Source organism: Mytilus edulis, chromosome 14, assembly GCF_963676685.1.
Source record: "Mytilus edulis chromosome 14, xbMytEdul2.2, whole genome shotgun sequence".
In the NCBI taxonomy this organism is placed as follows: domain Eukaryota; kingdom Metazoa; phylum Mollusca; class Bivalvia; order Mytilida; family Mytilidae; genus Mytilus; species Mytilus edulis.
The window spans coordinates 25,053,959-25,066,324 of NC_092357.1; the positions used below are offsets into that span (position 1 = coordinate 25,053,959).

Genomic DNA, 12,366 nt, shown 5'->3' on the forward strand with positions numbered 1-12,366 from the left:
TGTAGAATATTTCGGAAACTTGAGATTACAAGGTTGCGAAAGCTTGCACACCGATAGAAAGAAAGAGTGGATCATTTGATTGGTTAGCTTACAGTAGTGGTTATTGTCTTATATGCAATAAAACGTTATGTGGAATTTTGTCAATAGTACTTGATAGGATTAAACAATATTCCTGCAAAGTATTTCTTCATTTTAAACAGAGATAACTTCTGTACAAATTATTAAAAAATGCAGATTTAACAAAGACAATTGGGGGAAAATCAATGGTGGTACTACACTTTATATTCACCATTGATTAATTAAAAACTCAGTACACAACCGTTTGAACGCAAAATTTTTTATGAAGTATAAGTTTTCTTTTAGTATAACTTGGTCAATACCTTTTTGAGGGGACTGTTTATCCCTGTCATATCGTTTGCTTTATAATCAGAGTTTAAGTTCTAAAATAAGTCTATGCAAGGAGAGGTTTAGTTGGTGTTGCTTAGTCTTAGATTTCTATGTTGTGTCTTCTGTACTATTATTTGTCTGTTTGTCTTTTTATTTTAAGCCATGGCGTTGTCAGTTTATTTTCAATCTATGAGTTTCACTGTCAAGTTGGTATCTTTTGTGCCTCTTTCATAAGACCTTGGAGTCGATGTACTTATTCAGATATTGTTACATACTTGAGTTTCTGAAACCTTCAAACGCAAGATCTTCTTCACTCTAATTTGTGTTTTGTTTTTTTTCTTCTCTATAGACTCAAGGTTTAACCACATTTCCAAACAAAGCCCAATCCTAGAAGTATAATGCATTACTAAAGTGATTTTAAATCTTGTAAAATATTATACTAATTTAGAAGATAATCCTTATAAAGTATGCCACGCTTCTATGTTTATTTTTATCTTTCAGTTCTAAAAGAAACTTTTAAGTAAAAAAAATATATTCTTCTTCATAAGCGCTTTTCTAACTATCTTATGAAAATATATGTAATATAAAACTATTGTTGGTTGCACTACGTACTGTAAATATATACCATGCAAATTCCCATTGAAAATCCTTTTACGTGTAAACATGTTCTATGTAGTCATTAAAATATATGTTATATACAACTATTATCATAATTATATGTTGCACTACAGTAACTGTAAATATTGACAATGCAATTGACCATAGAAAATCCTTTTACGACTGAAACTGTTCTATTTAATCATTAAAATGTATGTAATTTAAAACTTTAATAGGTTGCACTAGTGTTAATATAGACAATGCAATTTCCGACCAAATTCTTTTATGACTAAAACTGTTCTATGTAATCATTAAAATGTATGTAATTTAAGACTTTTATAGGTAGCACTAGTGTTAATATAGACAATGCAATTTCCGATCAAATTCTTTAACTGTTCTATTTATTCATTAAAATATTTTTAATATAAAACTATATTAATGGTTGCACTACTGTAAATATAGACAATGCAATTTACCATTGAAAACCCTTTACAAATAAAACTGTTCTATGTAATCATAAAAATATATGTTTACTATTATAGGTTGCACTATTGTAAATATAGACAATGCAATATCCCATAGAAATTCTTTACGGCTAAACCTGTTCTGCTTTAATTGTGCAGTTTTGTGACAAATATTCTAAAATTGAAAATTTAGACATTCACTATATATATGCAGTTCTATAATTTTCTCGACGGTCAAAACATAGGGCTGGTCGGTATATTTTTCACCTTTGTATACCTTTATATTTTAAAAATTCAAACATTTACACAAATGCTGTATGACCTCTCCTGTCAATTAGTGTCTATCGTTATCCATGTGTATGTATGCTTGTATTTTCAAAAGGTATGTCTTTACGAGATGAAGTACAAAATAAAGGCAACAGTAGTATACCGCTGTTCAAACTCATAAATCCATACAAACATCATGGGAACCAATATGTAAACAAATGCATGTTAATATTTTCCCCAAAAGAGGCGGGGTTTGTAAAACAGCTGTATAAACAAAATGCAACCTATAAGATTTGTCTATATTAAGTGTTCAGTCTTTGCTGTCTCTGCGTCCGGTTTTTTCGTGCGCCATAGTAAAGGCAGAAGAAGTATACCGCTGTTTGAAAGTCATAAATCGATAAAACTAAAATAAAATCCAGGTAACAAAGTAAAACCATGATTTTTCTTAGACTTTAGTATATTATGTCCTTTCTGCAGATCAAAGGAACCTTCAACCAAGACCCTGCAGTGACCTTCCACCTTGCACGAGGAGCGGAGTATTTGAAATATATCCGGAAATCACTAACAAGATATATGCATACTGTGATATGGATACTATTGGCGGTGGATGGACGATACAGTTACATTTAAAAATTCTTCTTTAACTGCCCCATTTATGGACATTATGTTTTCTGGTCTTTGCGTCCGATCGTTCGTTCGTTCGTCCGTTCGTTCGTCCGTTTGTCCTATTTTAGGTTAAAGTTTTGGTCAAGTTGTTTTTGATGGAGTTGAAGTTCAATCAACTTAAAACTTAGTACGCATTATACCTTTTACATGACCTTTCTTATTTTCTGCCAAATTAGAATTTTGATTCCAATTTCACGGTTCACCGAAAATAGAAAATGATAGGGGATTTTTGGGGTATCTGTGTTTCTTCGACCCAATCTTGTTACTTTTTGTTTTGAAAAACATATTTGAATCAACTTACCCTTCCAGAGCACCTGAGATCACCCCTTATTTTTGGTGGATTTCGTGTTGCCTATTCTTTAGTTTTCTATGTTGTGTCATGTATTCTATTGTTTGTATGTTTGTCTTCTTTCATTTTTAGCCAGGCGTTGTCAGTTTTTTTCGATTTATGACTGTCTCCTTGCTATCTTTCGTCCATCTTTAAGACCAGATTTTTATCGTCTCATTGTATCATACATACGTAAACACATTCATATATATACTATTCCGATGATTTTAATATTTTCATCTGGGACAATATCCTTAATTCGCCTTGAAATGAGGAACTCAAAAGTCACGTGTAAACAAAAAATCTATGTGTAGTGATATTTGACACATTTCTATGATAAACAAATGACTAAGTTGAACCATTTGTGTTAATTTAGAAAGTAAGGGAACACAGAATAAATGTGTAAAAACTATGGAGCCATTAAATGTGTTCAAAGTATTAAATTTTTAAAGAACTTTTTGTGTCAAAAATGGGATTTTTTACCATGAGGAGCCACATCGCAAAAGGATACTCGGGATTTGTTAATTTACTGAAAAATGAATCACACTTCGTACCCCGAAAATTTAACCACATATGTAAAAGTGTCTCAGCTTCGAAACAAGCCATCATACATATACAAGTTTATGATATGGGCTGAGCAACAGAAGAAAACGTTACCATTACCGCCTATGTAGAAACAATTACGCATATTGCCCCATCTTCTAACAAAAAATCCAGAGATATCTTAAGATGATTTCACCTTGTACACCACAGAAAATTGTGAAAATGATGGTTAGTATTTTTTTATTTATACCTAGTTATCATAAACAGTTTAAGATAAATATTATTGATAAAGATCAGCCAAAAGGCAATGAAATTTTCGCTTTTAAAATGCATTATTGGCACGGGGCTGAACACTTTTTTAGGCACAATCATAACTTTGTTTACCCCCGAGAAATCCTAAAGGAATTGTTTCTTTATTGAAAAAGGCAAGAAATAACTTACATGTAATATTATTAAATTGTAAGTAAACATGACACAATATAGTCTTGGTTATGTAATTATCACTCTGGTCTACAGGAATAACTGACAATCAAGAGAGATAACACACTTCACAAGAGTAAAGTGAGATACATCTTCACATGTGCTTTTATCCAATGATTTGACCCTGGTCAGTAGATATCATATGCAAATAAACAGAAAACAAACATGTACATGTATTAAGAAAATCATGAATTACTATTTTAATACCGAGCAAAACACTAGATATTGACATTTCTCAGTGAAAAGGGGGAGGGTCAAACCTACTTGAAAACAATATTGCTATTCAACTATTAAGCTAGTTAGCTACTACTCATTGCTTCTAATATAAACGGTTTGAATGAATTTGGCTAAGCAACAAGGGAGAAGCTTTTTTCTTTCTTTGCGATAAAACTTTCAAAAGTTAGATTTTTCTCTCTCAATAATACTTATGTATTTAAATTAAATGATAACACAGCTTGAGTAATTTTTTTTGTCTTATTTCAGTTCCAGACATATCATTACTTTTTTACATGAGATGGCAAACTAAAGGTTTTAAAAAGTCCTGAATAACTGGTAAGCATTTTGTTTTATTAGGCAAGCTCTAAATTATTTTTTTATGGTATTTGTGCAATTGAAATTACAGTCGGTATGTTAGAAATATGCTAATATGAAAACTGTTGCTATGGTCTTGATATTAAATGAAAAGGCTTGGTTACTGATCTTTTCGACTCGATATTTCGAGTTGAATCTTGCGGCAACTGTTTCCCATGTAACACTGCAAACTATATTTAGCACTATTTTGATCTGTTGTTATTTAATGACGCCATAATACATGTGATGTCACAATGTTTCCTTTAATACCTCATGTGGATTTCTCACTGATAAAAGTTTTTACTGAAATACATGTAAAAAGCCTTTTTTCTCAAATAGAAATTTGCACTTCATTGCACTCTAATTACATGATAAGAATGAATTTCTCAGTAGTTTCGAATGGTTTCCACAGTATTAGATACCAGATGTCCACTAGTAAGAATAATTATTATTTTTTTTTTTTTTTTTTATAAAATCTACTTTTTTGCATAATTTCTCTGTCAAAATGCACTTTTAGACACAAGAAAATGTTATGGAATGCTTTAACAGGGTCTGTGTATTGTAATTTAATGTTATCATCAGAAGTTTTGTCCTTGTTTTGAATAGTGAAGGTATACTGGAAGAAATTAATTATACATACACATTGTATTAAAAATAAATGAATATAGCGATAAAAGTGTCATTGCCATATAGTGCTGAAACGACTTTATTTTTTTTCAGAAATGGACAAAAATACACAGATTTATTCAGAATGTCATACCGATGAAGATCACCTAAAAATATATGGTCAGAACTATGGATTTCAATATGGGACAATATCCCTAATGCGCCTTGAAATGAGGAACTCAAAAGTCACGTGTAAACAAAAAATCTCTGTGTAGTGATATTTGACACATTTCTATGATAAACAAATGACTAAGCTGAACCATTTGTGTTAATTTAGAAAGTAAAGGAACACAGAATAAATGTGTAAAAACTATGGAGCCATTAAATGTGTTCAAAGTATTAAATTTTTAAAGAACTTATTGTGTCAAATATGGGATTTTTTACCATGAGGGGCCACATCGCAAAAGAATACTCGGGGTTTGCTAATTTACGGGGAAATGAATCACACTTCGTACCCCGAAAATTTAACCACATATGTAAAAATGTCTCAGCTTCGAAACAAGCCATCATACATATACAAGTTTATGATATGGGCTGAGCAACAGAAGAAAACGTTACCATTACCGCCTATGTAGAAACAATTGCGCATATTGCCCCATCTTCTAACAAAAAATCAAGAGATATCTTAAGATGATTTCACCTTGTACACCACAGAAAACTGTGAAAATGATGGTTAGTATTTTTTTATTTATACCTAGTTATCATAAACAGTTTAAGATAAACATTATTGATAAAGATCAGCCAAAAGGCAATGAAATTTTCGCTTTTAAAATGCATTACTGGCACGGGGCTGAACACTTTTTTTAGGCACAATCATAACTTTGTTTACCCCCGAGAAATCCTAAAGGAATTGTTTATTTATTGAAAAAGGCAAGAAATAACTTACAGGTTGCACTTTGTAAATACAGCTGTTTCTCAAAACACGCCTCTTTTGGGGAGTAATTGAATATTCATAGAAAATTCATTTTGTTTACATACTGGTTCCCAGTTATGCTCTCTGTGTTCCATATCGCAGAGACAGAACTTGGGAATGTTACCAGTAAATAAACACGTGTATATTGTTTACATTGAAATCTGTGGTAACCTTTCATTCGAGGTAGGGGTAGTTAAGAAAATTAGTGTAAGTTTAAACTCTGAGAAGTTCAGGGCATATAAACGTTGAAAATATGCCGCACAGCCCTATATTTTGACCTTTAAACAAAATTGTGGTGCATATGAACTTTCAATTCTAGGATAAGATTTTTTTCAAAACTTCATAGTAAAAGTGGTACAGTTTTAGCCGTAAAAGGAGTTCCTATGGGAAATTGCATTGTCAATATTTACAGAAATGCAACCTACATGTAATATTATTAAATTGTAAGTAAACATGACACAATATAGTCTTGGTTATGTAATTATCACTCTGGTCTACAGGAATAACTGACAATCAAGGGAGATAACACACTTCACACGAGTAAAGTGAGATACATCATCACATGTGCTTTTATCCAATGATTTGACCCTGGTCAGTAGATATCATATGCAAATAAACAGAAAACAAACATGTACATGTATTAAGAAAATCATGAATTACTATTTTTAATACACACGAGCAAAACACTTGATATTGACATTTCTCAGTGAAAAGGGGGAGGGTCAAACCTTCTTGAAAACAATATTGCTATTCAACTATTAAGCTAGTTAGCTACTACTCATTGCTTCTAATATAAACGGTTTAAATGAATTTGGCTAAGCAACAAGGGAGAAGCTTTTTTCTTTCTTTGCGATAAAACTTTCAAAAGTTAGATTTTTCTCTCTCAATAATACTTATGTATTTAAATTAAATGATAACACAGCTTGAGTAAATTTTTTTGTCTTATTTCAGTTCCAGACATATCATTACTATTTTACATGAGATGGCAAACTAAAGGTTTTAAAAGTCCTGAATAACTGGTAAGCATTTTGTTTTATTAGGCAAGCTCTAAATTGTTTATTTGTGGTATTTATGCAATTGAAATTACAGTCGGTATGTTAGAAATATGCTAATATGAAAACTGTTGCTATGGTCTTGATATTAAATGAAAAGGCTTGGTTACTGATCTTTTCGACTCGATATTTCGAGTTGAATCTTGCGGCAACTGTTTCCCATGTAACACTGCAAACTATATTTAGCACTATTTTGATCTGTCGTTATTTAATGACGCCATAATACATGGGATGTCACAATGTTTCCTTTAATACCTCATGTGGATTTTTCACTGAAAAAAGTTTGTACTGAAATACATGTAAAAAGCCTTTTTTCTCAAATAGAAATTTGCACTTCATTGCACTCTAATTACATGATAAGAATGAATTTCTCAGTAGTTTCGAATGGTTTCCACAGTATTAGATACCAGATGTCCACTAGTAAGAATAATTATTATTTTTTTTTTTTTTTATATAAAATCTACTTTTTTGCATAATTTCTCTGTCAAAATGCACTTTTAGACACAAGAAAATGTTATGGAATGCTTTAACAGGGTCTGTGTATTGTAATTTAATGTTATCATCAGAAGTTTTGTCCTTGTTTTGAATAGTGAAGGTATACTGGAAGAAATTAATTATACATACACATTGTATTAAAAATAAATGAATATAGCGATAAAAGTGTCATTGCCATATAGTGCTGAAACGACTTTATTTTTTTTTTCAGAAATGGACAAAAATACACAGATTTATTCAGAATGTCATACCGATGAAGATCACCTAAAAATATTTGGTCAGAACTATGGATTTCAATATGGGACAATATCCCTAATGCGCCTTGAAATGAGGAACTCAAAAGTCACGTGTAAACAAAAAATCTCTGTGTAGTGATATTTGACACATTTCTATGATAAACAAATGACTAAGCTGAACCATTTGTGTTAATTTAGAAAGTAAGGGAACACAGAATAAATGTGTAAAAACTATGGAGCCATTAAATGTGTTCAAAGTATTAAATTTTTAAAGAACTTATTGTGTCAAATATGGGATTTTTTACCATGAGGGGCCACATCGCAAAAGAATACTCGGGGTTTGCTAATTTACGGGAAAATGAATCACACTTCGTACCCCGAAAATTTAACCACATATGTAAAAATGTCTCAGCTTCGAAACAAGCCATCATACATATACAAGTTTATGATATGGGCTGAGCAACAGAAGAAAACGTTACCATTACCGCCTATGTAGAAACAATTGCGCATATTGCCCCATCTGCTAGATTTGATTTCGATGTTTTTATAATCTTGGTGCAAGTTATTCGATGCTTTCATGATCTTTCCTCGTAACTTACTTAGAATAATATCAAGAACCACTATCGGCATTTATGTATTTTTGAGTGACTTAAATTCAATACGCTACGGTTTAAAACTTTACAGAGTGCAAAGGCAAATCCCGTGCATCGTTTATATAAATATGGAGTACGATATTTTATCATTGCGGATCAAACGCGATAATAGATTAATAGATTTGATATCTTTAATGAGTGTTTTGATACGTTCAAACTTTACATGATTTCATATTCCAAAATGTTATCATCGGGAATACCTTGGGACGGTTAGTCAAATATATGTGATATGTAAATTTATTTTATTATGATTGTTTTAAGGCGAACAAAATGATGTAGTTACTCATTTACTAATATATTTTAAGATCATACAACGACGTGTCGACAGTTCAGTTAATTTCTACAGATTCTGGAGTGACTACAAGAATGGCTTTGGAAGTGTTTCCGAAAACCACTAGCTTGGTGAGTATTAGTATGTTTTGATTGGGTGAATACAACTATCTTTTTTTTAAATGTCGTAAGTATGTCAGGCGAATATAGCACTATAGAGTAGACAAACAATAAAATTATCTGAATGATTACAACTCTGAAAATATATATTTTGTAAACGAAATTTGTTAACCAAAATATTTGGGAAACAATGATTAACTCGACATTTACGCCGATTGCTGTGTATCATTGCCGGATCATCTTCTTATTGATAATATTATATAGAAATAAGAAGATGTGATATGATTGCCAATGAGTCAACTTTCCTACAAAGTTCAAATTAAATAAATGTAAGCAATTATTGGCAACCGTACAATAATGAGAAAACTCTTACCGATAAGTTAAATATAAAAATGCCCCGACATGAAAATATAAAACAATTTATTTGTGAAAACTGAACCACTTTTTATTATAACAAATCAATTTACGGAAAAATATTGCAGAAATGGACGATGACAAACTCATACAGATTACGGCTGGGTTAAGCATGTTTATGAGGGTTCAGTCCTCCCCTTACATGGAACAATGAGACATGTAAGACAACACGTAGTACAACAATAGAAAAAGTTTAAAAAAAGAAATAAAAATTGCTAACTTATTAGATCGATATAAGACAGAAAACATCTAACCAAAAACACACCGGCCGTAGAATAGTTTGAGTAATTCCACCAATAAAAAGATGCATAGTACATTTCTCAAAGTACTTACATCGTGAATGTTTTTGTTGTATAAATAATCCCAGTGGCGGATCCAGAATTTTTCGTAAGTGGGGGCATACTAACTGCCTAAAAGGGGATCCGCTCAGGTGATTCCCTATATTATTAACCAAATTTTTCCCAGGGCTGCCTCTGAATGCTCCCATATGTTTAAAATGTACTTTAAATAAAAAGGAATTTACAAATGGCATAGTACATTACATGAAATAATTTAATAGTACGTTATGTATTAAAAAGTCTTAGGTCAAAAACACTTGAAATAATTCAGGGTCAATTTAGGCCCCTAGCACATACATTGTATTTACATTTAAAAATGCATAACTACAGCTGAATTTATTAAAACTTGCTTTTTGGGGGGCTGATATCTATTGCATGTAATTTTAGTCTCAAGAGGCATACATGTATATTTGAACCACTTACTATCCTACAGAAGAAAAGAAAAATAACATTTGAAATACAGCAGTTACTAAAAATATTGTAAAATGCGAATATACTGAAATCTTTAATTTCATGACAGACGTTATGTACATACAAATCTCATGATCCTCATCACATTTTTCTTGCTCCATAAAGTTTGTAAGATAAGGGTTTCGACTATTCATACAACTCATTCTGCCAATTTTTCTGTGATAATCTACTTTTCGCTAGATTTAGAGTTCACAAATGAAGAATACAAATTGATAAAACCCATATGTTGTACCAATTTACACCACTGTCCCAGGTTAAGGGAAAGGGTTGTCACCTTCAAACATTAACCCCACAACATTATGTATATGCCTGTCCCAAGTCATGAACCTGTTATTCAGACAGTGGTTGTCTTTTGTTGTGTCACACATTTTTTTTTTCATCATTTTGTACATTAATATGCCTTCAGTTTTTTCATTTGAATTGTTTTTCATTAGTCATCGAAGGGCCTTTTACAGCTAACTATGCGATAACGGCTTTTGACCTGTAGCTGTTAACTTCTGTGTCATTTGGTCTATTGCGGAGAGTTGCCTCATTAACAATCAATTATCATACCACATCTTCCTTTTATATTGAAACACAAATATTGACACATAAAAACCTGTCAGATAGAAAGTCAGAATGAAACTTATGGATAAAAACTTAGCAGACTGTCAGCTCACACTTTTCATTCATTTTGTTGTAACAAATATGGTTTAAGCACAATAATAACCAGATGCTCCGCAGGGCGCAGCATTATACAACTGCAGAGGTCAACCCTCTTTGAAAAATAAACAACAACTGTTATTTTGCTAAAAAAAATCTCTTGGATGGCTGGTGACCCGCAAAATGTATTTCAATTTAATAAAAATACAGACATCAAGCTTTACAGTATGAAAAAATTAGCAACGTCTGTCATTTATTTTGCTCTGAAAATTCAATCAAAGATATTTTATGCCTGTTTTCCCTATATTTAGCCTAATTGCACTCATTTTCAGAGGTTAAAAAATCTCTTGGTTGGCCGGTGACCCCCAAATTTTATTTCAATTTTATAAAAAAGAGACATCAAGCTTTACAGTTTGAAAAAATGAGCAACTTCTGTCATTTATTTTGCTCTGAAAATTCAATCAAAGATATTTTATGTCTGTTTTCCCTATATTTCCATATAACCTATTTGCACTCATTTTCAGAGGTCAAAATATGTCTTAGATGGCCGGTGACCTCAAATTTTTTTTTGCATTTTTTCATTTATAATCATCTTTTCATCCCCCTCCCCTTTTTGTCTTTTTTTCTGGTATAAGTCGTATTAGTAAATCTGTTTGCAAAATCGTATATGGTTGGCTGTCTTGATACTTTAGTTTCTTCTGTACTGAATGTTAATTGTATGGTCAATCCTTTTTAGTTTATTACATATAAAATTTTGAATTATTGAAAACATGAGGATTTTCTACCTGAAATCAGGAATATCCTTAGTTATTTTTGGTACATTTTTGAACGGTCTATGTTCTATGCTCTTCAGCTACGTTATGACTTAGCCTGCCATCTAATGTGATACGAAACCACTGATGAGTCCAGTAGACGAGACACAAGTCTAGCATACCATTATGTTTGCACCTGTCTTAAGTCAGGAATCTGATGTTTAATCGTTTGTTGGTGTGAATCATACGTGTTTCTTTTTTTTCTTTTTTTTTTAATAGATTAGACCGTTGGTTTCCCCGTTTGAAAATTTTACACATGTCATTTATAGAATCCTTTATATCTTGCTGTCCGGTATGAGTCAAATCTCCGAGTTGAAGACCGTACTTTTACCTATAATGATTTACTTCTACAAATTGTGACTTGGATGAGAGAGTTGTATCATTGGCACTCATATCACATCTTCTTTATCTATTTGTATCATTTATGTGTTTGTAAAATTTGATGAAACACAATTATTGATTTTTTCATAGACTCTATTAATATTTTCTGTTAGCGTGTGAACCTTAGGTCTTCCAAATAATTGAGTCAAGAGGAGGGTTTCCCGACAAGATATAATCGACGGCTGTTCATTTTTTTTCTTTTTTTTTTTGTGTTTCCAATTGAAATAATTTCAATTCCATATCTATCGATATTTGGTTATTCAATATAGTAATTTCATAAAAAGCTATTTAAAAACAACAGTTAAGGACCAGTCGATCATGCTTTAATTAAGAGTTCATCCACAAATATTAATTTTATGAAATTCGGAACAAACATACTCATGTCATCGAATTTATGCAGACGTTTAAAGGGTGATCATTGAATCTTGTAGCAGGAACAACTTAACCAAACGATGTGAACAGCCTTGAAAAGTACGCATTGGTGCTACGACTCTGTTTGACAGGATATTCAGTTATTCAATGCGACTGTCATACAAATTAGAGGTTTAGCTATCTTTAAAATCAGATTCAATCAACCATGTTCTACATCAGAAAATGCCTG

At 31.7% G+C, this 12,366-nt stretch overlaps 1 long non-coding RNA gene across 1 annotated transcript; it reads left to right on the plus strand.

The window, feature by feature from the left end:
• Positions 1-3,272: 3,272 nt before the first annotated feature.
• On the plus strand, positions 3,273-5,277 carry LOC139503705 (uncharacterized). Its single transcript, XR_011659172.1, has 3 exons — positions 3,273-3,480; positions 4,216-4,284; positions 5,023-5,277. It is a non-coding gene; the product is annotated as an uncharacterized lncRNA (long non-coding RNA).
• Positions 5,278-12,366: the final 7,089 nt, after the last annotated feature.